This window comes from Anas acuta, chromosome 2, assembly GCF_963932015.1.
Source record: "Anas acuta chromosome 2, bAnaAcu1.1, whole genome shotgun sequence".
Taxonomy (NCBI): Eukaryota; Metazoa; Chordata; class Aves; order Anseriformes; family Anatidae; genus Anas; species Anas acuta.
Genome location: NC_088980.1, coordinates 135,329,433 through 135,335,432, shown reverse-complemented (window position 1 = coordinate 135,335,432; position 6,000 = coordinate 135,329,433).

Sequence of the window (6,000 nt, the reverse complement as noted above, 5' to 3'; positions counted from 1 at the left end):
CCAGTAATTCTGCCTACTGTGAAACAAGCACGTCTGACTTCCAGATAGCAAGGGGAGCAGAAGACACTTTTGCACTGAGATGTTATCCCAGGTGCTGGCCAGGGAGAAAACTCCATGAGATGAGAGAGGGCAAGACAACTTCAGGAGGAGTTTCCGGACTATTTTTTTTTCCATTTTGTCCAGGAATTCAGTCTTGCTTAATATTCATACTTGAGTGTTAAACACATGGTCTGATCTGCTGGAGATTTCTTCATGTTAGGAGATAGGATTAAACCAACCTTCTTGCTGCAGTGAAGTGACTGGTTTTCCATGTGAAGACCAAGACGTGGTTGAAGGGTAATGTCTTCCACCTGCATTTTCCCCCACAGCACTGTGTTCCCTCAGGGGATATTCGGGTCACTGTGGTTATTCCAGAGGAAAAGGCTTAAAGCTTGGTACCTTCACATTTCTGACCTGCTTTGTGACTTCAAGGATCTCTAATTTGTCTTATTGGCAGCTTTGCCTTTCCAGCATGATCCCAAAATAACTGTTTTCTGAAGCTGATAGCAAATTAAATACTGTCAGCCAAGCAAAAAAAAAAAAAAAAAAAAAAAAAAAAAAAAAGTGAAAAGGTCTCACTGAGAGCTGATGTTCAGTACCCTCACCTTTGGGACAACCAGTTTCAGTTATATTTATTCCTTAAGGGTCTCTGTGTGATTTCCAAAGCAGTGTGCATCTTTACACTACGCCCGTCTCTGTTTCACATATACAAATGCGCATGACCATTGCAGAGGCAATAGGACAAAGTGGCAGTGCTGGCTCAGGCAGAATCTCCATTGATTTCAATAAGCAATTTGATTAAGTGGAGACTGTAGGATTTGAGTCAGCCAATTTCATCCAGATTAAGGGGATAACATGTCTGAAATTGATTGACATGGAAGTTGCAAGCTCATGCCCATTGTGCACTCATATACAACCCGTATGTATGATGTGTGCTGTATCAACGCTAATAAAAATTTGATAACACTGCATGGGCAAGAAGCTGTCTTGTCTTTGACAGATCTCCTAAAAGCTGTGCAAAGAAGTTCTGCCTCTGAGAGCACTGCAGTCTTCCTTGGCAGCGTGATGTGGGCTCAGCTGGGTGATCAATACCACGCTTCTGGCAGCTCTCTGCAGGGCTGGGATACCCCTAAAGAGCCAGCCCTTTCGGGATAATTCTTCCCTTTCATCAGCACACAAGCTTCATGCTGCTGCTGTCAATAGCACTATCACAGACTCAGTTGTGCATGGCAAGATGGGACACGTGAAGGTGAGGGACCTCCTGGACTGCAGTTCAATCCCATCTTGTTGAAGGCATCATGCCACCTAATCCTGTTCATAAATGTATCAAAATCTATCTTATAGTACAGGACGTGGAACAGCTCTGTGCAGCTGCCGTCTTCTTTGAAAGCTGATTCAAAGGAGAAATCCTAACATGACAGTAATGCAAAATCTTCCTTTGAAGCCTACGGAGCAAACCACCTCTTTGCAGTCAGTGTATCTGTGCTCTCGCTTTCTTTTCTGCTGCCAACAGGGTGCTAAAGCTTTACCAACTGTGGGTCTGCCTTCCTCTTGCACAGGGTCTCTGCTCCTCATGCACTGGGGAGGGCACAGCCTATCCAACCCACGGCTGGAGATGAGCCCACGCCGTGGAGCTCAAGAGCATCATCCCCGTAAATGCCTTCCTTGGTCTTGCTCTCATTGAACCAGGCAGTTGGTCCTCTTAGAAAAAAAAAACACGGGCAAACAGCTGAGCAAAGTGGTCATCCTGGCTCGTGTTGTAAAGGGTTTATGGAAGGGAAGAGAACCATTTCAATGAAAAATCCTTTCAGCTGGAAAACACAGTGCTTATCTGCAATCTTGCAATTTCCAGCAAAATTTATGGTTTCTTTTATGTAGCAAATCCTCTGTAAAAATGATTATATATACAAACATTGAAAATTTCCAGGTCCCAGAACACATAATAATATTTGCCACTTATAAAGCCCTTTTCATCTTCAAAGCACTCCTCCAGGACCAGCTAATGAATCTGCAAGTTATTCCTTTGAGGTTAAGTGATGTTCTCAAGGTCAAAGCCTGAATCAGTCTCAGAGACAGGATTAGATAGGAGCAGACTTTTGCCTCTTCGTTCTCTGCTTAACCCATGATCTTCACTTGCGCAACCACTTGCTGCACCTCCACAGAAATGCAGATACAGGAGCAAAACAAATTCTTTAAGGGGAAAAAAATTGGCTGTTTCAGAAGTAATTTCTCACCTTTCCTGTAAATTATAACTGCCCTCTTGCTTTAAAAATTGTAGCCTGCCGTGTTTCACGGTTTGTCAGGAATGCTTGCCCATCTGCTTTTCAAGACCAGTCCCCTTGCTTCGTGACAGCCTCCGCCTTTTCCTTCACTCAGGCCATCCCTAGGTCTACATCCAAGTAACCAAGTCACCTTCCCAACTCCAGCATAACCCCCCCAACATTTTTCCCTTCAGCTGTCACCCCTAAACCAGATGTAATGAAAGTTTTACCACAGCGATCCACGCACAGTATAATTATATCACTGAGCACGTTCTGTTTGGGCTGTGCAGGGAGTTAATTCAGAAAATCAGTGCGGTGTGCTTATCACTACAAATTTTAACAGGATACTTCCTTATCAGCTCAAATCTTGTCAAGGTGGATTTTCTGTTAAAGCAAGAGGGGAAGGGGTATAAATCAGTGCAAACCTTAGAGAGGTTTAACTCCCTTGGCAGATGGGATGGTTTGCAAAAATAGCCCCAGTTGTGCACTAGTTGTGTGGGTTTGCAGAGATTACAGGGCACAGTGTGAGTTACAGCAAGTCCTTAGGAAGCTCTGACCTGGCACAATGGGGGTGCCACCTCCTCGGGGCCCAGAGCCACAAGTCCCTGAACATATCATATCTCCTCTGCAGGCAGCACCCCAAGGATCACCCATCCCAACAGCTCAGCAGTGCGTGATTCAGCCTGAGTGAAAACCAACATGGTTTCTCTTTGTAGCCGGGTCGGAGTCACTCCGATAACATATGATTGTAATTTAGGTGGGTGGGAAGCTGGGGAGAGGGAAGGGGACATCTTGCAGACAGCTTGAAATGTCCCAAAAGTTTCTGAATTCGGGCCCATGGCCTCTCTTTGGCTTGTGTAAATGTTAGTCAGAGCTCAGCATGTATTTATGATCTGAGGCTTACGTTGCCCAGTTGACTCATGCCTTCCAGATCGGGAACCATAACTACCTCGTGGGCTTCCAGTGGTGCCCTCCCCTGGCAGCTTCAAGCTGCTCAGCAAATACAGAAATGAGTGTTTTTCTAAGGCCTGCAAGTCCAATAAAAGTCTTTTATAAGCCATGGTAGGAGTGCCCCAGAATCATAATAAGAATTTTGTAGCCATCAAGGCTATTCACCAATAATAAAAAGGCAGTGTGATACAAACAACAGCAACAGTCCTGGGAAAGAGCAACCAGTTCTTGGGATTTCCCCCATCTTTCCAGGCAGTGGGATGTACTCATCCAACCCTCACATTTTTTTTATTATTTTTTTCTTTCTTTTCTGATTCAGTAAGCCTGAAATGCCCTTCTGCAAAATTAAACTCCCTCAGGAAAGGGGACTCACCCTTTCCTGCTGCATGGGACATGGAGATTTCAGTCCTCCACAGCAGAAAAGTAGCAGGGTCCTCCACTCCCCCGGTGTTATTATCAAATCACTGTTGCTACTGGTGCTACGCTTCTCATATTTGTAAAGTTAAAGCAGCAGCTGCTACTACTGTGTTTGGGGGGGTGAGGTGGGGGAAGGGGTGCATAACCTGTGTGCTTCCAGCATCTGCAGGAGTCAGCTGTTCTTTTTTTTTTTTTTTTTTTTTTTTTTTTGAGTGTATTTCTGCATTTAAGCAGTTAAAGTCATCCTAAGTCCCTCTTTATACACCTAAGTCCTTTATTGGATCTAACCCAAAGTATGTAAGTAGGAAAAATGTGAAGTTTCTGCTCTCTCCATAAAGATGTCTAGCTGTCTTTTAAATTCATTACTGTTATTTGCTTCAATAGCTTCACCTAGCAATAATTTATTCCACATGCTTATTACTTTTTGATTGAAATAGCTGTGCCTGAATTCCCCTTTCACTCTTAATTTCCTAGTTTTTAGACTGAGTCTCTTGCTTTTCCAGACTTCTCATCAGACTGAAGAGTTTATCATCTTATTTCAGTTGATCAAACCTTTTTACAACTTCAATATTTCTTCAGGTCTTCTTTTCTCTGACTTTTCTGACAAGAATAAATGCTTTTCTTTGTAACAAATGCAGATTAAGTCTGCTTATGCTTCCATCTCCAGAAAAGCAGAAAGCTATGTAAGAAAGTCGACCTGTCAAAACCCCCTATTTCAATCTTATGAGTAACCAATTTAGTAATAGCAACAGTGTTTTACAGGTGAGAAATCAAATGTCCTATATGCCAACTCCCGTCTTCCCTTACTTTGAAAGCTCTAGACTTTTTGATCTGGCAGAGCACGGTGTAGCTTCTTTCTTGGCTGAAAGTGTACAAGTAACTTCATGAATGACAGGCTGAATGATTTGGGAATAGCTTCTTACTCATTACATTTTTTTTTATAGCTATCTTTGACTGCAGGAAAAAGATTCAAAATGCTATAAAAAATACAAGGTTGTGCATGAGTGTGCATTTCACTATTTCAGTAAAGCAAGCTATAGCAAGAATAGCTTTTAATGATTTAACTATGACAATGTGCAATTACCTTAGGGCAACTTCTAGAATTTCTTTTGTCATATTAATTTTCGCCTCTCACTTTGTTTTCCTTTTCCAGTAAGATCTTAGTCATGATCTCAATGAAGCTCTTCGACCTAAAGTCTCATGACACTATAAGGCAGTTCCCAAGTCTGGAAGTTATTGTTTTAGCATCCCTGTGGGGTGTGGCACATTGCTCTGTATCAGTACATGTTCTGAAGGCTTTTCCTTGCAGCCAGAATGGCTTGGTGCATTGTGTGGGAAGGGTAGCTTGATTTGGGGAAGGTGTGCCTTGAAAGGAGACATTTCCACAGCAAGCTGTGAAGCCATGGACAGATGGATGCGCGGCTCCTGCCCAGCATCACCCACTGAATGACTGAATTCTACCTAGCCCTTGTGCTGAGGAACAAGAAAACTAGTGGGCGGAAGAAAAAATGCATTTCAAGATACTTTTGGCTGTGATGTTTTTCTTTTTCAGTGACTCAAATCTCTGTTTGTAAACTTGAACTGATCTTGCTCTGCAGAGACTGAAATTTGTGCTCATCAGATGGACAATTTTTGCTATGTAAACATTGTGGGAATCCTCTCCTCCTCCCATAATGTGACCATGGTTTCAGGAGACCCTGGGGAGGTAACTGGCGAGGATGGCAGAAGTGCACGTAACTACCCTGGCCCATACTGCCAGTCTTTGTAAGAGGAAAAGAAGACATTGTGCTCATACAACCTATTGTATATTAATTTTTATAAGGTGTTGGGAGCTAAAAATATTAATTAATAGTAGCAACAGAGAAAAAAAAAAAAGGCTAAATTTTCAATAAATCTATTATTCATTGTTTTCAGTTAGTATCACTACCTGTGGTAAGGCAGACCAGTATTTCTTTAAACACCCAGCATCCCCTTCTGTGGTACAGGAAAACCAGTGAAAGGTTCAGAGTACTGAAGTATTTTAATTAAATTTTCAGGGCTTGAGGATACAGATAAATTAAAAGGGGAGAAAGGATTTAAGTAGGGAGTGGTTTGGGATCCAAAACACTGTGTTTTTTGTCAGGCAATGACTCTCCAGAATATAATTCTGTTTATCTTGACTATTTATCAGTGTATCAGGGAGAGGAAAATAAGGTATTGTCACCGCCCGATATGGAAATGAGAGCCTGGTGACTGAGTTTGCATCTCAACACATAGCTGGTTTGTCCTTCAGACAGGGAGTTATAACACAGAGGATTCAATACATCTTGAAAGGACACCAACTTGGGAAAAT